The following is a 26,333-nucleotide window of genomic DNA, read 5'->3' as shown; positions in this document are numbered from 1 at the left end:
TACACATCTTTCTGTAAATCTCATTAAACCATTGAAGAAGATAAAATAGCAAAGGCCCCCTCAGCAGAAAAGAAGCAAAAAAAAAAAAAAGACAGCTAAGACAATCAGGATTAAAGATTCTTTTTTCTTATTCTGTAACTGATCAATCTCTACCCCAAGAAAATTAACATCTTACTTTCCTTTACCTCTTTCTCCACAGCCATGGGCCACAGATGACCCTCTTGCTAATCAGAAAGAAGCAAATCCTATTCTTTCTCATTTTCTTTCCATTTCTCTTCTCCATGAATTCATCTATAAATTTACCACTTTCAGCCTTTTTTATTATGCTTCTATTCTTAACAGTTGCATGAATTAAGCACTCATGCTTATGCAATTAAACTTAAATATCCAGCCCCAATCCTGCTTAAATAAATTCTAGTATATTTCTCTGTAACTGCTGGACACCACCTTCTGTAGTCCTTCTGAAAATTTAAGTCTGTTATATCCAAAATGGAGCTCATCGTTTTTCATCTGAAGTCTTCTCTTTCTTTTATGCTCGTTTCTGTTTATGTTAGCATAATTCCACCCATCAGTAAATTTTACAGGCATAAATGAAACCTCTCTCTCTTACTCTCCTGGTGCCTCAGATGATGAAGAATCTGCCTGCACTGCAAGAGACATAGGTTTGATCCCTGGGGCAAGAAGATTCCCTTGAGAAGGAAATAGCAACCCACTCCAGTATTCTTGCCTGAAAATTCCCACGGACAGAGGAACCTGGTGGGCTACAGTCCATAGGTTCGCAAAGAATCAGGCACAACTGAGTGACTAACACTTTCACTTTCACACTCTCTTACTTGATTCCTGGGTCCAATAAGTTTCCAACTCCTCTCTATACCTGTGTAATAACTTACCCTATCTCCCCCTCACCTTTATATTTATATATATCATTACTTTTCCAGTTCAGGTACTGTAATATTCTCCAGTATCTACCACATATCTAAGAACCATCCAGTTATTTAGCATTCCATTATTAAAAACCACCTGTTAGGGGAAAAAAAGACATAGTTTTGAAAAGGTCATACGCTGAATGTGACTTTCTACCTTTCCAGACAAAATGCTATGCATTCACTAAACTTAATTAATGAATGGGTTGACAGGAAGGCTACATTTTCCCAGCTCATGTGGAGTTAATGTTAGACATATGAGGGAGCTCTGGTCAATGGAATATAGATCAGTATCATAAATATGATTTACAAATTGGCCTAAAACTTCTTTACACAATCCTCCTCTCTTTTCATCTTTTACCTTTTGTGGTTGTCATGGAAGGAAGAATCACAGGTCTTTAAATGACTGGGCAGCATAAAGAATAGATGCATGTATATGTATAACTGAATCACTTTGTTGCACACCTGAAACTAACACAATGTTGTTATTTAACTGTACTGCAATATAAAATAAAAAGTTGTTTTAAAATTCCACTATTGTGACATTGTTGACAAGAACACGTAGCCATCATCTGATTAAAATAAAAATCAGAAAAACCAAATTGATGGATGTTCTATAGGATGAATGGCTTATAATCTTCAAAAGTGTCAAGATCCTGAAAGTAAAAATTTTTTTAAATACGTATTTTTTAAAAAAGATGAGCAACTGATCCACACTGAAGGAGATTGGAAACATGACAAACTTTAAAAAATGTGATCCTGAACTAGATCCTTTGCTGTAAATGTCACTATTAGCATGATAGGAAATATTAACTGAGGTTTGAAGATTCAGTGGTCACAACGCAGTGATGGTAAGTTCTTGCATTTGCATTGTGACTATATAGGAGAATATCTATTTATGTAATAAATATACATTAAATTATTTGAGGATAATATAGCATAATGTTAGCAACTCAAGTGACTCAAAAAAATAAGTTCTTTATCCTCTATTTGCAACTTTTTGCATGTTTGAAATATTTTTCAAAAGAAAAAAATTTTTAAGTAATTAAAAACTAGTGTTTTAGTGTATAGATATGGGAATTTTTCCAAAACTGAAAACAGATGGTGTCTTACACTAGTCATATGTTGGAAGTCAAAACTTTTGGCCTTTGATGTTCATCATTTTAATAATTCTATAAAGAATTTTTTAAAAAATTTAATTGCTTAAAGATAATTTCTGTATTGATCTACTGTTTGATCATTTTATTTAGATAAGTAAAAGAGAAAACATACAACAGAGTCTATGTAGATATTTCACACCTTGTTGCTTATATTATGTACTTACAAATTAAGATCCTCATATAGAAATTTCAGTGTGAAATGCTAAAGTCACAGATGCTTGAAGTACTACTTCTTTTTTTCCATATGGAAAGTGTTGGGTTTTTTAAAATTTTTATTATAGTTGATTTATAGTGTCATGTTAGTAAAACATCAACTCTGCTGGAATTGAACCAGCAATGTGATATGACTATACTGGCAAGAACTACAGACCTCCACTCCACCAACTGAACTATCGAAGGGAGTACTCTCATTTTTCTTTATTAGCAACTAGATTCTAAAGTACTTTATAATTATATAGTTTCAGATTAATACAACTTATTTCTTTTAAAATGCTCTCTTTTGCAATACTAACCTCATTTACTTTGATGCCAGCCCAGGAGGCTCAGTGGTAAAGAATCCATCTGCCAATGCAGGAGATGCAAAAGATGTGAATTTGATCCTTGGGTTGGGGAGATACCCTGGAGTAGGAAATGGCAACCCACTCCAGTATTCTTGCTGGAAAATTCTATGGACGGAGGAGCCCGGCTGGCTGCAGTCTGTGGGATTGCAAAGAGTCAGACAAGGCTGAGCACACACACAGCCTGCCAGATGCTTTTAGCTGTTCTCATAGGACACCACACATACACAATATTTAGACTTGTTCTACCATATTATGAAATGGAAATTTTGACTTGTGTCTTCCACTGGGACAGTGGCTCTTTGACAACTGAACTTTGATTTTCTGTGATCTTTAGCCCATGATGTAGCCCTGATGTTTAGCCCTGATGTTCATCAGGTGATAGATATTAAAAGTATTTGTTGGATACTGAACAATTATATATCCAGAAAAACAAAGCCAGATCCAATTGGATTATATATCTATATTTTTTCCCAATTTTTTGAAATAATTTTCAAAGTGCTTCATCTTAGCTATTTGATTAACACAGGATAGTGTATGTGTGTTAGTTGCTTAGTTGTGTCTGACTCTTTGAGATCCCATGGACTGTAGCCAGACAGGCTCCTCTGTCCATGGAACTCTCCAAGCAAGAAAATTGGAGTGGGTTCCCATTTCCTTCTCTAGGGGATCACATAAGTTCATGTTCACTTATCCAAATGTTTCAACTAACTTTAGAAATATGAATCCACCTACTTTATGAGCTCCACAAAAGAAACAAACTGGTGTCTTGAGGATAAGAATTTGATTGTAAGGTGGAAAAGTGTGGTCTGAACATAGACATTATAGTTATACAGTATCATTAAGGAAAAAAGTAAAATATTTAGAATGTGAAGATAATCAAAGATATGAACATATTATATAATACTATGTTATAAGTATTTAATAACACATTAATTATATATTTATTAGTTAAATTATACTATAATAATTTTATATTTTACTATTGTATACCATAGTAGTTTTACAATTAATTCTCTAGCACATCTCTGTACTACTTTTTCCCAAATGTTTAAGCTTCTTATTCTTTAACTACCTCCTCATCTTACAATTTTTTTGATATAATTTTCTATAGAGAGAATACACAGATAAATTAGTCTTTTTTCTAATAATGCTGATGATTTTTTAAAAATAATTAGCAGTGGATAAAAATTTTGAAACTTCTTATGGATAACTATCACCCATTGTCAAAATAAGTTATACTTTTTACATTCTAGTGAAAGTTGCTCAGTCATGTCCAACTCCTTATGACCCCATGGATTGTAGTCCATGGAATTCTCCAGCCCAGAATACCGAGTAGTGGGTAGCCGTTCTCTTCTCCAGGGGATCTTCCCAGCCCAGAAATCGAACTAAGGTGTCCTGCATTGCTGGTGGATTCTTCTAAGTCTACTACAATTTTATTTTGGAGGGTGAATTTTTGGATTTCTGTTATATTTGAATTTTTTTATGATCAATAATTTAGAATATATATATACATACATATATATGTATATATATATATATATATACAAGTTTAATCTGAACTTAAGACATACTCAACATTTTAAGCTTTACCATCCTGTCCTAATTTACAGAAATATTTTATATGATCAAGTTACTCTGGTTTCAGTACATTGACTCATTAATAGATATAGGTGAGATTTTGGTCTCTGGAATAGTTCATCTTCAGGCCAGTTGACTGTGTTGGTGGCAATCTTTTACTTCAATTTATCCAGATACCCCATACTTCAAGGTCATATGTGCTGAAATATATATCTACTCCACTGGGCTACATCAAACATGCATCTTCTCACACAAAGACACTACTCTTTATACTCTCATTAAAATTTTAGGCACTAAACCACATAAATTAATAAATTCTATTTTTTTTGAGATTCACAACAGAAAAATACATGGTGTGTTTATTATTGCTTTATCAAGTATGATCGCCTTCTATGGAATGTTAGTAGTACATGTCACGTGTTAGTTGTTCAGTTCTCTCCGACTCTCTGAGATTACATGGACTGTAGCCCGCCAGACTCTTCTGTCCATGGAATTCACCAGGCAAGAATACTGGAGTGGGTTGTCATTTCCTCCTCCAGGGAGTCTTTCTGATCCGGGGATCAAACACGAGTCTCCTGCACTGCCGGTGAATTCTTTACCATCAGAGCCACCTATACTTCTGATAGAACAGCTCTTTATTTTTTATGCTGGTAATTTTACCCATCTAATGATGGATAGCACTCCCAACAGACCAGCTTTTTGGTCTGTGACTATAAGTATCGCTTCTCTCTTACTGCCTACATGGCTCCAGGGCCAGTTGCTAAAGGACACATTTATATTATGGTATGAGCTGTGGACCTGTAACTTTGGATCATGTTACCTACATTGACACAATAGCAATATACCTGGAAGCTACTTTTACATCAGGCTGACTAGCACCAATATAATAGAGATGAAACGGACTATAAACCTCAAAAGTATATCCTATTAATCTCAAACTAAATGTATCCAATCAGTTACCTCTTGGGCTCATTCCCAAATCCTATAGCCATTCTATCAATCTAATGAGGACAAATTTGATGGATAGGAAATACTTGAGATGCATGTCTTTAATGCCCATGTGTCCATAAACAAGCAAACAAACCTTTGAGATCTTAAGACAGAATAAGATGAAAAAGAGATAACAATGGAGTATTAGAGTGATGATTTGTGTAGTAATATTTATGTAATAGAAGGAACTAAGAATTAATGAAACAATGAGAATTTCCTTTCAGGGAAATGTAACTAATTTCCAGAACCACATTACCTATTCTAGTTCAGTTAGTAGCAAGAGTTAAACAGTAGGGTTAGGAGTTCTAGGGAAGGGGGATATACTGTAGATAGTCCACTAAAATTTCAAGGAACATGCAATTCTATCCTTGCAAAAATTCTTTCAGTAAGAAGAAAAATAGAAAGAGATTTCCCAGATCAATTTATAGAGCTACAATTATCATGCTATAAAAATCATGATGAGTAATATGGAAGAAAATTGTACTTCACTCCCTTACTCATGAACACAAAATCAAAATATTTTAAACCAATCTTAGCAAAAAATATATTTTATTTTTTAAATGAATAAAGACTAAGATATGTTTATCCAATGACTACAAGATGATTCATATATATATATATATATATATATATATATATACATGATTGCCAACACAATCCACCATACTAGCAGATAAGAGGAGAAAAATTATTATCTCATCAGATATATTAAAATTATTTGTTTAAGAGCCCAGCACTTATTCATGATTAAGCATCTTAGGAAACTATGAATAGAAACAAAACTGAATGTAGTAAGGCTATGTATTAAAACTCAGTTGCTAAAAATATACATAAAGGAGAGCTCACAGAAATACTGTTTTCAAAATAAGGATCAGAATAGACATAATCACTATTATTCAGAATTTTCTATGACGTAGTCATATTAAATAAAGTAACACATGGCTAAATATAAATTAGAAAAGAAATATTAAAATCACCATTATTTGAGCTACATTAAAAATATTTGAACTACATTCAAAATAACAAAAATTAATAACATGAACATTGGTGAAGAGAAGATAAATTTATCATTTCTATGGCAAAGCAATATATCATAGAACATGTAACATTTAAAAAGATCAAATTTACAATAGCATAGGGACCTAACAGAAGCAGAAGATAATAAGAAGAGGTGGCAAGAATACACAAAAGAACTGTACAAAAAAGATCTTCACGACCCAGATAATCACAATGGTGTGATCACTCACCTAGAGCCAGACATCCTGGAATGTGAAATCAAGTGGGCTTTAGGAAGCATCACTACAAACAAGCTAGTGGAGGTGATGGAATTCCAGTTGAGCTATTTCAAATCCTGAAAGATAATGATGTGCAAGTGCTGAACTCAATATATCAGCAAATTTGGAAAACTCAGCAGTGGCCACAGGACTGGAAAAGGTCAGTTTTCATTCCAATCCCAAAGAAAGGCAATCCCAAAGAATGCTCAAACTACCACACAATTGCATTCATCTTACATGCTAGTGAAGTAATGCTCAAAATACTCCAAGCCAGGCTTCAACAGTATGTGAACCATGAACTTCCAGATGTTCAAGCTGGTTTTAGAAAAGGCAGAGGAACCAGAGATCAAATTGCCAACATCCTCTGGATCATCGAAAAAGCAAGAGAGTTCCAGAAAAACATCTATTTCTGTTTTACTGACTATGCCAAAGCCTTTGACTGTCTGACTCACAATAAACTATGGAAAATTCTGAAAGAGATGGGAATACGAGATCACCTGACCTGCCTCTTGAGAAATCTGTATACAGGTCAGGAAGCAACAGTTAGAACTGGACATGGAAAAACAGACTGGTTCCAAATAGGAAAAGGAGTATGTCAAGGCTGTAAATGTCACCCTGCTTATTTAACTTATATGCAGAGTTCATCATGAGAAATGCTGGGCTGGAGGAAGCACAAGCTGGAATCAAGATTGCCAGGAGAAATATCAATAACCTCATATGCAGATGACACCACCCTTATGGAAGGAAGTGAAGATGAACTAAAAAGCCTCTTGATGAAAGTGAAAAAGGAGAGTGAAAAAGTTGGCTTAAAGCTCAACATTCAGAAAACTAATATCATGGCATCCAGTCCCATCACTTCATGGGAAATAGATGGGGAAACAGTGGAAACATTGGCTGACTTTATTTTCTTGGGCTCCAAAATCTTTGCAGATGGTGATTGCAGCCATGAAATTAAAAGATGCTTAGTCCTTGGAAGGAAAGTTATGACCAACCTAGACAGCATATTAAAAAACAGAGACATTACTTTGCCAACAAAGGTCCGTCTACTCAAGACTATGGTTTTTCTAATAGTCATGTATGGATGTGATAGTTGAACTATAAAGAAAGCTGAGTGCCGAAGAATTGATGCTTTTGAACTGTGGTGTTGGGGAAGATTCTTGAGAGTACCTTGAACTGCAAAGAGATCCAACCAGTCCATCCTAAAGGAGATCAGTCCTGGGTGTTCATTGGAAGGACTGGTGTTGAAGCTGAAACTCCAATACTTTGGCCACCTCATGAGAAGAACTGACTCATTTGAAAATACCTTGATGCTGGGAAGGATTGAGGGTCGGAGGAGAAGGCGATGACAGAGGATGAGGTGGTTGGATGGCATCACTGACTCAGTGGACATGGGTTTGGGTGGACTCCGGGAGTTGGTGATGGACAGAGAGTCCTGGCGTGCTGCGGTTCACGGGGTCGCAAAGAGTCAGACACAACTGAGTGACTGAACTGAACTGAACTGAAGATATAGAGCATATTGAATAATTCTAATTGAAATAGAAAAGTAGACAACTTTATTAAAAGACATAAAAGTTTATAAGTAGGAAAGTAAACTACATTCTTGGATAAGAGGACCCAATTAAAAATGTCAGTTTTACCTCAAATTAATATGTATTTAATGCAATTCCATTCTAACCTCAAATAAGATTTTGACTAGAGTTTGACAAACCAGTTCCAAAATGTATGTGAAAAAGGGTAAAGAACAATTTTAGCATTTATATCACTGAGTCAACTTCAAGACTTATTTTAAGTTTTAGTGGTTAAGACTATGAAGTTGCTACAAGGATAATAAAGAGATCTATATTACAAAATATAGCATACTTAATCACATGTAAAAGAAAAGTTGATTTATAACAGGGATGGTATTGCAGATGAATTATTCAATAAATGGCATTGGGACAAATGGTTTTATAGTGGGGAGAATAATACTCTATTCTTACCTCATATCATGTACAAAAATCAATTCTAAGCAAAGTACATTTTATAAAGTTAAACCTTAAACTTTCAGAAGATAATAAAGAAATTATATTTGTGACATTGTGATTCAGAAGGCATTTTTAATCAACTTCCCCAAAACAAAATTCATAAAAACAAAGATGGACAAATTTGTCAACAAAAAATGAAAATTGCTACACATCAAAAGACACTGAAAATATGAAATTATAAGCTATAGACCAAAATGGATTGTTTCAACATAGAAATCAATACAAAAATGAAAGCAATTCATTCAAAATAGGCAAATGACATACAAAACAATTTACAGAAGAGGAAACCTAGAAAACCAATAAATGTTGAACAAATGTTCAATGGCTTCAGTAATCAAAAAATAAAAATTAAAAAAATGATATTGTTTCACTATGAAATCCTACTGGCTACATTTTCAACATCAGACAATATCAAGAGATGGTGAGTACATGGAACAAAAAGAATTCACACAGTTGGTGGTGGTATAAGGTACATATGTTTAACCATTTGGGGAGTAATTGACACTCTGGCACATTTGAAACCACATATCCATCAATCTAGCAGTGCCTAGAAAAAAAAAAAAACCTCATATTTATGCACAAGGAGACATAAAAACATTATTTGAAATAAGGAAAAGTAATGAAAATAATTTAACTCTCCAGGAGGTAAAAAAGGAAAAACCCATGAGAGATTAGTGCAGTAGAATCCTCTATATCAGTGATACATGAGGATAGACACAGGATTGTTGCAGTAAGCAGCTGATTTTTACATTGTAGGATTACTAAATAGATGCAAGATTGAGATCAACTCTGTAAAACTGATTTTTTACTTTATTAGATTTTAATTAACAAAATCTAACATAAACAACTGACTATATTGTCTGTAAAACATAATCTGCACTATTCTTGTTGTCATTGAAGTACTGAGTTTCTGCAAATCCTTTTCACAGAGATGCCCCTATTCAAGTGCTGAATGGGTAACACTGTGTGAACTTGCCCTTTGAATCAGATCCTGCAACCTCATAAGGAACTTTGAGGAGTCTTTGAGAAACACTGAACATAATTCTGAGTGATCCAATCACATGCAACATTTCTAAGAGCTTGTGTGACTTTCTCTGGCTAGAAAGAAGTCCAGTTATGCTTGACAGCTTTGATGATGGCCCAAATGCTCTTGCCACTAACTGCCCTGCAACATACGAATATTCACACACACACACATGCATACTCCATTGCTAACGAACCAAGAAGAGATATAAATAGCAAATCCACTAATAAGTATGCAACACCAAGAAGATCAAAAAGATCAATTCAACTCAGAATCTGAACGTAAAAGGACTGCACTGCCTGCATCCAGTTTTCCTGCGTCTCCACCTGGCGTGCCAACCTTAGCATATCAAGTAGACAGCATGCATTTTGAAGAGGGTAGAAGTCTTATTTTACACGCAAGAGTAAGGTAATTTTATATCTGCTCTAAAGTGGATTAAGTAGTTACAGACAATAGTTAAGCCACTAAAATAATCATGAAGAAGAATGGATAGAAGAACAGATCCTTGCAACAAACCCATGTTAATTACCCTTGCAGCTGGGAGATCAATTTGCATAGTGTCTCTGAAGCCTGTCAGGTATGAATTGAACCACTGAGCTGCTACATTTGATAATCCAGCCCTTGAGCTTATTTTTCCCCCCTGAAGATGTTGTTTCAGCCTACCTGCTTTCCTCATGTAAAAGGGCTTATTTCTAATTAATTCGCTCCTGTAACACACAAACACATGCGTGATTGTGACCTTCAAAGAAATTATTACCAAAATAATATCAAAAATGAAAATTCTTAATTATATGTATTTAAAAAACTATTTGTTTATTAAGTTTTAGATTTAGTTCTTGAAATCTGAGAACTCAAGAAGTGTCCTGGGACTTTTATGGGTTTGCTTGACTAAGTGATAATGAGACTGTACTATAAAAGGGGGGACCTGTATTAAGTCATTTAATATTGAAAACAGCCTTAGGAAGTAGGTAACACAGCTTCCTTCTTTTTACCCAAAGGAGAACTGAGGCACAGAGAACCACAATAAATGGACCAAAGTCACTCAATTAAGGAAATGTCAGAGTCAGGGTTGGAATCCAGATGTCCTGATTCCCAGCACATTCTCTGATCCACTCTGCCTTGGCTCTCCTAAAAAGGCTATTCTTCGTTGCCTCATATGGAATATGAGTCTTTCTATTTAATCATATTAACTTAAGAAGAAATAGAAGCATAAGCACACATCTTAGAAATGTTTATCCACTGGAATAATTTGTCCATTTCTGAATCAGAAAATTAAAAGGTTAAGAGAGGTCCTACAGAAAATAAAATGTACAGAGATATGTGGTGAGAAAGAAAACTAAGAAACTGAGTGGAGCTCTCCTAAGAAAACATAGTAAAACTCAGGATAAGGATTATTCAATTAATCTTAAAAGTTAGAATTGACAATTATTAAAAAAATAATGATACATACCTTAAAATTTATAATCTATATTCTTCCACCAATATTTTTACAGTAGAGCAAATTCTTTTCTTTATGAATATGGATCTATTGATTAAAGTTTTAATTGTCTTTTCATCTAGTTAAGATCTAAAGTCTAGTGGGATTTCACAAAACAGTGAATGTGAATGCAGTTTTATGTGAATGCAAAATTTTCCAAAATTTAGCAAAGACTTTTTCATCATACACTGGTTTCAATCCCACTGAATTCAGCTTTCTTCTACCAAACCCTTACAAAGTAATTAATTTTCTCTTCATCAAAGCAACAATTTTCACATTTATATTTATCTTTTATAATTTACATAATAGTCCTTTACATTTCATAAATAGCAGTGTAAGAATATCGGCATTTTGTGAGAAACAACAAAACAGATTATTAACAATCACAGAAATAAAAATCTACTTAATAGATGAATAGATGTATACACATGGAGAGTTTAGAGGGAAGCTTACTAGCCTTGAGCACCCAGAATACAACAGGCCACCGTCAGCTGCATTTGTTACAGAGAGAAAAGAGATCCCAGATTAATCAGAAAGTCTATTAAATGCAGGCCAGTTATGGGTTTCTTTTGTATATACAAAATCCTTGGAAGAAAAATAACCATTTAGTCTTTGACTACTTTATATTGAGGATGATGTAACTGCATATTAATGTTCACTCATAATATCACCTTCTTAGTGTCATGAAGTTACTTAACCATGTGTATTCATTATGTATTTCTATATTCATGTTACAGAAACCTAACTCAAATGAACTTAAATGTTATTGAAGCAAAGGCCCCAAAGGATAAAGCTGGAGTTTGCCAAATAGCATAATGCAAGAGAGGCTAAGATAACTCCAGTCCAGCAAAGCAGAGTACAGCTTCAAATGTGGCTAAATGTGGATAACTAGGAAGGATTATTAATAACACAAAAATACCAGTTAGTAAGTATATTCTCTTATATGACTTTGTGACAAATTCATTTCTATATCTTGCATAATATTCCATTAAGTTCAATAATTACACATGCAAAAATATTGATGTATTTATGGAGAAAAAATCCAACTGGCTCCTGGTAATCAGAGAAGTCATGCGGTTGAAGTGTACCCATGCAGGGCAGAATGAGTAAGTGTTAGAGCAGTGAGCCTTCAGTACCCACTTGCAATCATACTGCAGAGAACTTACTCCATATGCACACCAATTGGGATCCGGGAATTTTCCCTACCGAAAATCCTCTGAGGGATTCCCTCAGAATCCCTCTTGGATTCTGAAATCCAAGAATTCTAGAAAAAAGATTTAATCACCCAATATGGGTTGAATATCTATCAATAGACTCATCACTGAAGTCACCTGAATGGGATCCTAGTCTATTAACTACTGCAGAATATATGTAAATATTCTCAACAGATCCTTTCTAAAGAGACAGTTTCCCCACGGGATAAATTAAAACGCTGCCCAATACTAAAGTTCAAATATATGTAAACATCTGTGGTAGATTTGCAGAGTCTGACAAAGTCACATTAGTGGTACCCTCAAGCCATGTCATCCTAAGAAAAGGATGGTGCAAGATGGGATATTCCCCAAAGGAAGTATTCACTGTTAATTTCAGTGTGAAATTATACTGAAAGCTACATATTTCTAGCCTCAGGTACCGATATAAACTAAGCTAGCAAATCTCTGTAGTAAAATGGAAATAATTCTATAACTAAAAAAGATAACACACAGCAAAGATTGACCTGCCAGATATGCCCATTACCCTAACTCATTATGTCTTTCAGGTTATGGAATTTTGAATTGGTCTTACAAATCCACCATCTGACATGGAAACTAAGAAAGTGATTCAACAAAAGCCTGGTGAACAGTGTGGGAATTCAAGGAAAATCTGAACAACACACTGTAGGACAACTTCAGAAACAGAGAGGAAGTATTAATATTCAAACTTGAGAAGAGAGAAAAGTATCTATGTGAGCCAGAAATGAAGACATAGTGCTTAACAGGCAGAGGTGAGGGTATAACATGCCAAATAACTTTCTATGAGATAAATTAATTTTAGCCTGACAAAATGCAATAAAATATAAACACCATGAAGTAAGATATGAATGATGAAATTATAAGAATATGGATTGAGATGCAGTATGAGAGGTAGAAATTCATAAGGGGAATAGATATAATAAGGTTAAAAAGGAAAACAAACATTAAATTATTTGAATAATTAATGTCTGATTCAATTGATTCTGTTTTATTAAACCTTACATTCTAAAAGATCACTTCTAAAGCAGCACTTAGAATATTTATAAAATTTAATCTTGTAATAAAACACAAAAAATCCTACAAAACAAGTAAATATGCAGCAAGCAGTTATAATATTGACAAGAATCTTTCTTCAAAATGCAATAAGATAACAAATTAATAACAAGAACAAAACAAATAAACCAACATGGCAGATTTTTCTTTTTTTTAATTTTTACATAAAACTCTATGGTCAAAGGGAAAATCACAGCTAGCTAAGTATTTGTGATTATAAAGAATTCTCAATACCTTATTTTTCATAATTCAAAAATACTCATTATTAAATAATAAAACTAATATAAAATGATGTCATTATGTAAAATCAAATTCAATTGAATAAATTTGAAAAAGGCAATGTAAACAAGAAATTTAGGAATAAGAAATTAATTATATGTGATAAATTCTATTTTAAATAATAAATAAGGCTAGGACCAAATATTTTTGAAAAAGCATGAAAATTGACCAACTTAGAAGGTTGAATTTAGTGAGACAAGACAAATAGAGAAAAATCTACATACACATCATTAGAGGTAAGAAAGAGTCTACAATCATATTATCAGTCCAGTTTAGTTCAGTCACTCAGTCATGTCCGACTCTTTTTGACGCCATGAATTGCAGCACGCCAGGCCTTATAGAAGAGTGAAAATGATTTGAGCATCTTTCACATAACACTATGGTAAATTAAGGAAAATGGTGGCTGAATTATAGAGAGAAAAAACAAGAAAAAATTGAGTAGGGTTGTTTTGTCATAGAGTCCTTGTTCATTCCTGAACATAGCAAACAAAACATTCTTGAATACTTAATTTTATGACATTATCCAGACTACAACCATGGCAAAGACAGGTAAAGAAAACCAAACAAACCCACTTTTAAAAGACTACAAAACAATCTTAGTTATAAAGATGGATAGGGAATTCCCTGGTGGTCCAGTGGTCAAGACTCTGAGTTTCCAATACAAAGGGCATAGGTTCAGTACGCAGTGAGAGACACAAGATCCCACGTATCATGTAGCGCCACCAAGAAAAAAAAATAATAAAGTAGATATAAAAATAAAATCCCTAAACAATGTATTAGTAAAGTGAATCCAGTAATCTGTTAAAAGACTATTTCATCATCTAGAAGTTCAAATAGGAAATGTGTTGGTTTTAATATTAAAGATTCTATTAATTTAATTCAGTTCAGTTCAGTCATTGGTCGTGTCCGTCTCTTGACAATCCGATGAAGAGCAACTCGGGAGGCCTCCCTGTCCATCACCAATTCCTGGAGTTTACTCAAACTCATGTCCATTGAGACAGTGATGCCATCCAACCATCTCATCCTCTGTCGTCCCCTTCTCCTCCTGCCCTCAATCTTTCCCAGCATCAGGGTCTTTTCAAATGAGTCAGTTTTTCACATCAGGTGGCCAAAGTCTTGGAGCCTCAGCCTCAGTCCTACCAATGAACACCTAAGACTGATCTCCTTTAGGATGGACTGGTTGAATCTCTTTGCAGTTCAAGGGACTCTAAAGAGTCTTCTCCAACATCACCGTTCAAAAGCATCCATTCTTCAGTGCTCAGCAATCTTTATAGTCCAACTCTCATATCCATACATACCACTGGAAAAACCATAGCCTTGACTAGATGGAACTTTGTTGGCAAAGTAATGTCTCTGCTTTTTAATATGCTGTCTAGATTGGTCATAACTTTCCTTCCAAGGAGCAAGTATCTTTTAATTTCATGGCTGAAGTCACCATCTGCAGTGATTCTGGAGCCCAAAAAAATAAAGTCTCTCACAGTTTCCACTGTTTCCCCATCTATTTCCCATGAAGTGATGGGGCTGGATGCCATGATCTTAGTTTTCTGAATGTTGAGTTTTAAGCCAACTTTTTCACTCTTCTCTTTCACTTTCATCAAGAGGCTCTTTAGTTCTTCTTTGCTTTCTGCCTTAAGGGTTGTGTCATCTGCATATCTGAGGTTATTGGTATTTCTTCTGGCAATCTTGATTCCAGCTTGTGTTTCCTGCAGCCCAGCATTTCTCATGATGTACTCTGCATATAAGTTAAATAAGCAGGGTGACAATATACAGCCTTGATGTACTCCTTGAACTATTTGGAAGCAGTCTGTTGTTCCATGTCCAGTTCTAACTGTTGCTTCCTGACCTGCATACAAGTTTCTCAAGAGGCAAATCAGGTGGTCTGGTATTCCCATCTCTTTCAGAATTTTCCACCATTTATCGTGATCCACACAGTCAAAGGGTTTGGCATAGTCAATAAAGCAGAATAGATGTTTTTCTGGAACTCTCTTGCTTTTTCAATGATCCAGCGGATGCTGGCAATTTGATCTCTGGTTCTTCTGTCTTTTCTAAATCCAGCTTGAACATCTGTAAGTTCATGGTTCACGTACTACTGAAGCCTGGCTTGGAGAATTTTGAGCATTACCTCACTAGCGTGTAAGGCCTCCTCAGACAGCCATTTTGCTTTTTTGCATTTCTTTTTCTTGGGGAAGGTCTTGATCCCTGTCTCCTCTACAATGTCATGAACCTCTGTCCACAGTTCATCAGGCACTCTGTCTATCAGACCTAGTCCCTTAAATCTATTTCTCACTTCCACTATATAATCATAAGGGATTTGATTTAGGTCATACCTGAATGGTCTAGTGGTTTTCCCAACTTTCTTTACTTTAAGTCTGAATATGGCAATAAAGGAGTTCTTGATCTGAGCCACAGTCAGCTCCTGGTCTTGTTTTTGCTTACTGTGTAGAGCTTCTCCATCTTTGGCTGCAAGGAATATAATCAATCTGATTTTGGTATTGGCCATCTGGTGATGTCCATGTGTAAAGTCTTCTCTTGTGTTGTTGGAAGAGGGTGTTTGCTATGACCAGTGGGTTCTCTTGGCAAAACTCTATTAGCCTTTGCCCTGCTTCATTCCGTACTCCAAGGCCAAACGTGCCTGTTACTCCAGGTGTTTCTTGACTTCCTACTTCTGCATGCCAGTCCTCTATAATGAAAAGGACATCTTTTTGGGGTGCTAGTTCTAAAAGGTCTTGTAGGTCCTCATAGAACCATTCAACTTCAGCTTCTTCAGCATTGCTGGTTGGGGCATAGACTTGGTTACCGTGATAATGAATGGTTTGCCTTGGAAACGAACAGAAATCATTCTGTCGTTTATGAGATTGCATCCAAGTACTGCATTTTGGACTCTTTTGTTGACCATGATGGCTACTCTATTTCTTGGAAGGGATTCCTGCCCACAGTAGTAGATATACTGGTCATCTGAGTTAAATTCACCCATTTCAGTCCATTTTAGTTTGCTGATTCCTACAATGTCGACATTCATTCTTGCCATCTCCTGTTTGACCATTTCCAATTTACCTTGATTCATGGACCCAACATTCCAGGTTCTTATGCAATATTGCTCTTTACAGCATTGGACCTTGCTTCTGTCACCAGTCCCATCCATGACTGGGTGTTGTTTTTGCTTTGGCTCCATCCCTTCATTCTTTCTGGAGTTATTTCTTCACTGATCTCCAGTAGCATATTGGGCACCTACCAACCTGAGGAGTTCATCTTTCAGTGTCCTATCTTTTTGCCTTTTCATGCTGTTCATGGGGTTCTCAAGGCAAGAATACTGAAGTGGTTTGCCATTCCCTTCTCCAGTGGACCACAATCTTTCAGACCTCTCTACCATGACCAGACCATCTGGGGTGGCCCCACATGGCATGGCTTAGTTTCATTGAGGTAGACAAGGCTGTGGTCCATGTGATCAGATTGGCTAGTTTTCTGTGATTGTAGTTTCAATCTGTCTGCTCTTTACAGTCAAAGGAAAATAAAATCAAGAGATTGTCTTAATAGAAGTTGGACATTCAATCATCCAATAAATGTCTTAACATTTCCCTGACAGGAAAACTTTTAAAACAAAGAAAATAGTTACAAAACATAAAGAAAGTTTATCTCAAATCTTTTGCCATTTGAGAAATGGAAACACTTCTTCACTAAAGTTAGAAATAGAGACAAAAGTCATAAGGACTAAATATTTGGTAGTTCTCTAGAAGTTCTCATCAAAGTAAAATAAAGAAAATTAAAACTACAACGTTAGAAATTTCACATGAGAAAAACAAACCAAACAAAATGAAGCATGAAAGTGTGTAAAACTTCAATACTAAAAAACAAACCAAAACAAAAAAACACAATACAAATTTAGCAAGTGAAAGAGCATTGCATACTATAGAATTCACTTTGAAATTGTAATAAGCACAGTAAGAAATGTTCCAGTGAAATGAAAATACATACACTGCTGGTATCATGCACTGACACAAAAATTAGTAAAGACATTTGACAAGTAATAGAAACTAGTACTATTTAGCTGAACGATTATGCTTCTAGAAATATATTCTATAAAAACCATGTGAAATATATGAAAGATTTATGAACTAATATTTTTTGTTGTTGTTTAGTCACTAAGTCATGTCTGACACTTCTGTAACCCCATGGACTGTAGCCCACCAGGCTCCTCTGTCCATGGGATTTCCCAGGCAAGAATATTGAAGTAAGTTGCCATTTCCTTTTCTAGTGGATATTTCTGAACCAGATGTTGCATATTTATTATATTGTTATTTATAACATCAAAAAGAAAAAAGAAAAATTTTAATCCTGTTTAAACATAGGTTGGTTAAATATGGGATGGGATATTTAAAAAATTGAATATCACAAATTTTTTAAAAAATAATATTTTATAATAAAGTATATCTAAATGTATTTATTAGAGGGACTATCTCTTAAAATGACACCTTAATAACAGCAGAATAGCAAAACAGAGTATTAATATAAAAGGATCCACATTAGCTCAGCCCTCTTTGGCCGTCAGTCTCCACTTGCCCTCATGGTGGCCCATGAGGCACCAGTATTTGTGAATAGCTGCTTTGAAAGAATAGCTGTCTTCTGTCTCCTTTCTAAACTTCCACTGCTCTTATTCAGATTTTTATCATCTCTCACCTGACCAAAGATTGCTCTGTCATCCTAACTCATCTCACTGACTCCACACTCACTACCACCAAAACACAACATTTCAATGTATGTTCTTGACAGCAGTAATTTCATTTTGGGAAAAAAAAAAAAAAAATTCAGTGGCTTTTACTCTCCTTCTAATCTTTGATATTCTATCCATGATTTAAACCCTAAGGTAAGATGTCAAGAAAGAGTAACTTCAATATTAGATCAACTTGTATCTGTAATGATTAGTGACCAATAATATATGTTCATTATCTAATATATAAAATAGCATATGAAGGGATAGAAAATATGTCGTTAATCTGGACAAACACAGAGACGAAGAAAAGAAATGAAAGATAAATTAGGAAAAATCATGGAAGATATAGGATTCAAACTGGAATAATGGTAAATATTTTTAAAAGTAAAAGGAAGTTGAAAGGATGTTTTAAATGATGTAGTATTATGAACAAAGGCACAGAAGTAATTGTTGCTTATGAGAGAGTGAGGCAATCAACTGGTGAGAGGACAGAAATCATGCCAGGAAGTCAAATAAATAGAATTAAATAGGAAATGTCAAGAGAATATGAAGGTCTTTGAAATTTATATGAATAGTTATTGAAACCCTTAAAGAGAATATTATTACAGTTATGGTGAAGAGTTTAAGGAGGAGGATTCACTAAGCAGATGGAGGTGCAATTACATAATACAGATGAAGAGTCATGAATAGGTAAAAATGGATTGTGGAGTCATGAGAAGAGAGTTTCTGAACCTGTGAAATGAAGCTCTCTCTCCACATACTGAAAGAGGCAAAGAAGAGGACCAAGGACTGAACTGTGGGGAACAGCAAGAATAGGGGGGGGAAGTAATGAAAAGGAAGGAGCACATACATGCAGACTATCCTGTTCTTTTGGTTATCAGTAGTTATACAACAAACTCTCACATAGCTTAGGCACTTAAAACAAATAGCCATTTTATTATTTCTCTCAGTTTTGTGGGTTTGGGATCCAGCTCTATTGTTTTTCTGCTGTTTTTACTTGTTGCATATAATAAACTGCAGTCAGGTGGCAGATGAGGCCCATACATCTGAGTTCAGTTCAGGCGCTCAGTTCTGTCCGACACTACAGCACGCCAGGCCTCCCTGTCCAACACCAACTCCCAGAGTTTACTCAGACTCATGTCCATTGAGTCAGTGATGCCATCCAACCATCTCATTCTCTGTCGTCCCCTTCTCCTCCTGCCTTCAATCCCTCCCAGCATCAGGGTCTTTTCCAATGAGTCAGTTCTTCGCATCAGGTGGTCAAAGTATTGGAGTTTCAGCTTCAGCATCAGTCCTTCCAAAGAATATTCAGGACAGATTTCCTTTAGTATTGACTGGTTGGATCGCCTTGCAGTCCAAGAGACTCTCAAGAGTCTTCCCCAATGCCACGGTTCAAAAGCATCAATTCTTCAGCACTCAGCACTCTTTATAGTCCAACTCTCACATCCATACATGACCACTGGAAAAACCATAGCCTTGACTAGATGGAACTTTGTTGGCAAAGTAATGTCTCTGCTTTTTAATATGCTGTCTAGATTGGTCATAACTTTCCTTCCAAGGAGCAAGTATCTTTTAATTTCATGGCTGAAGTCACCATCTGCAGTGATTCTGGAGCCCAAAAAAATAAAGTCTCTCACAGTTTCCACTGTTTCCCCATCTATTTCCCATGAAGTGATGGGACCAGATGCCATGATCTTAGTTTTCTGAATGTTGAGTTTTAAGCCAACTTTTTCACTCTTCTCTTTCACTTTCATCAAGAGGCTCTTTAGTTCTTCTTTGCTTTCTGCCTTAAGGGTTGTGTCATCTGCATATCTGAGGTTATTGGTATTTCTTCTGGCAATCTTGATTCCAGCTTGTGTTTCCTGCAGCCCAGCATTTCTCATGATGTACTCTGCATATAAGTTAAATAAGCAAGGTGACAATATACAGCCTTGACATACTTCTTTCCCGATTTGGAACCAGTCTGTTGTTCCATGTCCAGTTCTAACTGTTGCTTTTTGACCTGCATACAGATTTCTCAAGAGGCAGGTCAGGTAGTCTGGTAATCCCATCTTTTTAAGAATTTTCCACCATTTATTGTGATCCACACAGTCAAAGGGTTTGGCATAGTCAATAAAGCAGAAGTATGTTGAGGCCTTGGTGGAAATGGCTGGATGTCTATGCTCTACTGGACCCCTGGGACAGCAATTGGAATGGCTTGGTCTCTCTCTCTCTCTCTCTCTCTCCTTTTCCCTGTGACCTTTTCCTATCATGTCTACACGTGATCTCTCCAGCAGGGTATCCAGACTTCTTACATGGCACCTCAGGACTTTTAGGGGTCCTGAGGACTCCCCAGGACTCACATAAACTGGTGTTTCCAGCCCTTCTTAAGTTGTAGGACCAAACCTGGCAGAGTGTCACTTCTGCTTTATTTGCCTATTAAATCTTATTTATTTCATTTTTTAGCATACTTTCCCTTAATCTGTCCATCTGCTTATTATCCCATAAGCATGTTCTAAATTACCTTTCTGGCTTTTGCTGATACTCTTTATCTTTATTAAAATATTCTCTTAACTCCCAACCTCTTTTTAAAATATTAATTGTGTCAAAACACATCACAGGTGCAGTCCATCTTTAATATGTGAGGGGACTACAGTTTCAGAAGACATTGTTCATTGGTGGCTGTATTTGGAGACTAGCTCTTGCCACCAGTACATAGGAACTTTTCAATAAATATTTAATCCAGTAACTTAGCTTCACAAAAACATACAGGAGACAAATTATATTCTCCATCTGACAAATGAAACTAAGGCTGAGAGAAGTTAAGTGATTTGGCTAAAGTCCCACAGTTAACAAGTATTAGTATTGGGTTTTTCAAACTCCAAAACGCTATAGCACACAGTGCTAATTTGTAGTAATAAAAGTAATGCCATTTTGATAAAGACAAGGTTAAGGGCCAGGAATTGAATGCATGATAGTTTCACATACTCTTAAAGCAGGGTAGTGGCAAGAATAATAATCTGGGGGAAAGCATGCTATAAAGATGTGGTAGGAAACTTTAGAATGAAAATTTTTCTTCAAAGATACCATTTCCAACTGAGCCTTTGGGCAAGAAACTTAGTTTTTGCTTTACAAATGATAGTCACAGACCATGAACACCTTTTTAAATGCTATTCTTCAAGGCTGAGAGCAAGCGGTCCAATTATAAAAGAATTGATCTTGTTAAACTTATTCTTAAATTTTTTATTTCCCTCCTTGGTTAATTCAATTTCCCTTCAAAGGCATGAATCATCAAGACATAATGTGAACATTCAGCCACAGTGGAAGAGGCTGTTACATTATTTGGGTGTACCTGATAGAATTCAGACAGAACAGATTGAACAGGGTCAAATGAAACCCGCTCAGCTGCATATCTACAGCACTCAGGATGCTTATTGTTTTCCTGTCACTGTAGGACTTCACAAAAGATTTGTTATAATGAAAAGAGAATACACATCTCTCTTTGCTTATTTCATCCAAAATGGTAACAAATTTTAAAAAAAGATGGGAAGCTAACATTTACCTGTGCTTACCAAGAACTGGGCTGCGTAATTTCTCTACATCTTAAGCAGTTTTGGGGGCAACTCTGCTAAAATAGGCACCATCATTTCATTTTTACAGATGAGGGAAAATGAAGAACAGAGAAGGTAAGTGACAGACCCAACTTTACACAGGTGATCAGTAATAGCAAATTAAGGATTTGAATGAAAACCTAACAGATGTCAAAACACTTGTTCAATGCCTCTGATGATTTCAGCCTCATGATTGTTTGTAACAATAGCCAATAAACTGAATATTCATAAATAAAACTTGACCTGAAAATATCATAAAAATCTAATGTATAGGAAGAATCTGAAATATCAGAATTTGGAGCCTTTTGAAGGTTAGGGTTTTGAAGGTAGAGGGAAGGACTGAGAGTCATTTGCTCTCATTTCTCAGAGAAGGAAATGGGAACAAACCGGGCCCCAGAGACTCTCCCTTTTATCAAGGTTTTGCTCATGAAATATTTTGGAATTGTCCTCTTCCTTACCCCCTACTACTTTAACCCAGAAATTTTTGACTGCACATTTGCCAAAGGGGTTTTACTATGGTAACCTTCAGGCCTGCACAAAGAACACAGTCAAAACAAATAGCTCTCTTTAAATGTCATTACGGGGAGTAAAATTCTGTGTGGTGTATTAATGGGCCTCCCACAGCTAAATCCTAGCATACCACTTTGAAAAATGTCCCCTGTGGGCATCGCTTAAACCAACAAAAGTGAGGGAATTTGAGAGTTAAGAGAAAACACGATCTGGCTCTGGCGAAAATTAATAGAAGACAGAAGAGTATGAATAAAGTGAGAAATCAGGGAGACAAATTAAATTTTCTTTGTTTTCATCCTTTTTAATGTTATTTTAATGTGGAAGGCCTAAAGAGAAATCTGGTGTTTTTTTGCACACAATTTCGTTATTTTTGAATTTATTCAATCTTTAATAGAAGTAGAAATCCTGCCTTTGGCTTAAGAAATATAAAAAAGGGGAGAAATTTGTTTTTCTTCCCCAGTCATCAGACAATATCCATAAAAGATCAGAGCATACTTAAGTGGTTAATATACATATAGTGTTTTATCCCGTATGCCTTGTTTACCTCATAAATATGTTGGCTGCTCATTTTTTAAAGACTTATTAAGGAATAAGCTAATTTCCAAAGCTTATTATGGAATTAGTCAGCATACCTAATAGATCTCTAGAGAGAATTTGACTCATGATATAAGTGTATCTTGAGGATAGAATTGATGTATGGTTAGAAATCTTCATGAAGATAGTTTGAAGCTTTTACCAGTCTTTATTAAACCTACTGCTTACTTGCTTATTATATCTTTTTCAAGGCAAAGGAATTAGTTCTTGTTTTGTTTCCCCCTGCCTGGAGCCTGAGGCAGCTTGCTTTAATCTATGCTCTGACTCCCTAGGATAACCAAGAAGCTTCACCATTCATTTCCTACAGAGAGAAAAACTGACATTGAGTCTAATCAGCACTGTCTACAACCAGGATGCCTAAGACATGGCTGTCTTTAGGCTTTCTCCTTTGCTTCCACCTTCCTCTCCTTTATTCCACTGACTCTATTTCTACATGGCTTCTGCGAAACCAGATTAAAAGAAACCCATGCGGTACCCAACACGATAGGGAGATCAGGAAGTTCTGTTGGTATTATTTTTGGATGCTGAGTATGAATTTCCAAGTCCTGTGCCTCATACATCAAATAAGAAAGATATTGACTTTCTAAGAGATAGTCTGTAACTTCTTTTTTGGAACTGAAGCAATAGTCACTTATTACCAATTTCTGAGAGAGAATTATCTGAGAAAACAAAATTCACTACCATGTCATTGCTGAATTGTCTCATTAGTTTCTGCTCTGAAATGATGACAATGTATTAGGAATAGAATCCATGCCTAAATGTTCTCTACCAGTGAGGAGCACAACATCTTATGCCAAAGGCAAGGGCTAATCAGTGTTTCTTTGTAAATATTTTGATATTAAATATCAAAAATTTTAAATAAAAAAAAAAATCAGACATAAGGCCAACTTTCAAGTGTTCATAGGGCTTCTCTATAACAGTAAGAGAATGGGTTAGTTTCTCTCATTGAAATAGCCTGAAGATTGTGTTAGCAGGTGTTTAGCTGAAACAGCACTAGATCAGTGTCTGTGTGAAGCTCTGCCATATGCTTAAGGGGATTTTGTTCATTTCTTAGAATATGTTTTCTCAAATTCCATAATGATAATTTATATCTCATATAAAAGTAAAAGTGTTAGTCACTCATTTGTGTCCTACTCATTGTGACCCCATGGAGCCTGCCAGGCTCTCCTCTGACCATGGGATTCTCCAGGCAAGAATACTGCAGTGAGTTCCCATTCTCTTTTCCAGGGGATCTTCCCAACCCAGGGATTGAACCTGGGTCTCCTCCCTTGCAGGCAGATTTTTTACCATTTGAGCCACCAGGGAAGCCCATGTATTATATAATTTGCTGCTAAAATTCAATCATATTATATCCAATTATTTAACAAATGTTTATTATACCACTAACTTGTGACAGGCAAGGCCCAAGGGATAAAGTGATGAACAAAATCTCTATTCTCAAGGATTTTATGCTCTACTGGTGATTAAGGAAATAAAGGTGAAGCAGAGTATGAGAGAGAGAGAGGAATTAGAGAAACTGGTAGAAAATCACATCACAGAGGTAGTCAGTGACAGACCAGTGTACAGTAGTTTTTAAATACATTTCTATGTGCTGGGAGTTAGTTGAAGTTAATGAAAGCAGACAAGTCATATGATTCAATTTGCCTTTGAAAAAATTCACTCTGACTACTGTGCAAAATATCAGAGAAGCAAGGATCAGATTAGGGGATAATATGGGAATCCGTTGTAAGAGTCCTAGCAAAACACACTGGTATCTTGGAGTAATGCATTAGTGCTAAAATTCTTTAGAGGCTACCTTTCAAAAGACTGAGTCAATGGTGTTTGAAGATTAATTAGATAGGAGGTAGGAGAGAAAGATAACCTATCAGTCTTGGCCTGATTAAGAGAATGGCTCTTAGTGCCTAGATACAGATAAACTCTGGTATTCATGGTAAACTCTGGTGAGAGTTGGACTATAAAGAAAGTTGAGTGCCAAATAGATGCTTTTGAACTGTGGTGTTGGAGAAGACTCTTGACAGTCCCTTGGACTGCAAGGAGATCCAACCAGTCAATCCTAAAGGAAATCAGTCCTGAATATTCATTAAAAGGACTGATGTTAAAGCTGAAACTCAGCATCAGTACTTTGGACACCTGATGAAAAGAACTGACTCATTTGAAAAGACCCTCATGCTGGAAAAGATTGAAGGAAGAAGGAGAAGGGGCCAACAGAGGATGAGATGGTTGGATGGCATCACCAACTCAAAGGACGTAAATTTGAGTAAGTTCTGGGAGTTGGTGATGGACAGGGAAGCCTGACATGCTGCTGTTCATGGGGTCGCAAAGAGTTGGACAGGACTGAGTGACTGAACTGTCTGAAGCCTCAGGGCTCCTCACTTACACAAGACCTTCCCAAAGCTCTAAAGTTCTGATCTGGGCAATAAAGGTATATTCATATGGTCAAATACATATATATACACTTTCCAAAACTAAAATGTAGCTGTGATAGGTTCAAGCCACTGCCTCCTTACCCTGGAGCACCCTGCTTCTTGGGCCAAGGGGTATTGCCATCTGGAATCCAGCTAAAAGAAAGCTGAGTAACAGATTATGGTAAATTGTTAAACACTGCATGTTGAGTCATTTCAGTCATGTTTGACTTTTTGTGACCTTATGGACTGTAGCCTGCCAAGCTTCTCTGTCCATTGGATTCTCCAGGGAAGAATACTGGAGTGGGTTGCCCTTGCCCTCCTTCAGGGGATCTTCAAGACCCAGGGATCGAATCCACATCTCTTAAGTCTCCTGCATTAGCAGGTTCCTTACCACTAGCACCACCTGGGAAGCCCATGTGTGAAAATCACTCAGTCCTGACTGACTTTGCAACTCCATGGACTATACAGTCCACAGAATTCTCCAGGCCAGAATACTGGAGCGGGTAGCCATTCCCTTCTCCAGGGGATCTTCCCAACCCAGGGATTGAACTCAGGTCTCCTGCATTGAAACCAGATTCTTTACCAACTGAGTCACCAGGGAAGCCCCCATGGTACCCAATAAATCCCTTTGTCCAGACTCCTGTACAATATGACTCTACTTCCCACCATAAAATGGAATCTTCACCAACAGAGTGCTCTTATGACCTTGAGATTTGCAGTTTCTACTTTCAAACTTGGAACAGGAATTGGGGCTACTTGGAGAGACAGACTATAGTCAATGAGATGTCATATGAGAGAGAGAAACCAAATGGAGGAGAATCAGGGTGAATCAAGGTGTCCCTGTTTGACAGAAGCAACAAACCCCCTGACACCAAGTGAAGCCACTTTGGTCTTCCATCGCCAGTCAAACCATCCCAGATAGACATCAACTGGAAGAGAAATAAGCCATCCCCAC

General features: G+C 36.2%; 1 long non-coding RNA gene across 1 annotated transcript; it reads right to left on the bottom strand.

Moving 5' to 3' along the window:
- Positions 1-4,673: 4,673 nt before the first annotated feature.
- Positions 4,674-25,984, bottom strand: LOC122684441. Its single transcript, XR_006338037.1, has 3 exons — positions 25,950-25,984; positions 19,130-19,136; positions 4,674-4,798 (listed from the first exon to the last, which is right to left on the bottom strand). It is a non-coding gene; the product is annotated as an uncharacterized LOC122684441 (long non-coding RNA).
- Between the last annotated feature and the right edge of the window lie 349 nt (positions 25,985-26,333).

Source organism: Cervus elaphus, chromosome 26, assembly GCF_910594005.1.
Source record: "Cervus elaphus chromosome 26, mCerEla1.1, whole genome shotgun sequence".
In the NCBI taxonomy this organism is placed as follows: domain Eukaryota; kingdom Metazoa; phylum Chordata; class Mammalia; order Artiodactyla; family Cervidae; genus Cervus; species Cervus elaphus.
Note: the sequence above shows the minus strand (reverse complement) of the source record. Positions and strands in the feature narration are given on the sequence as shown.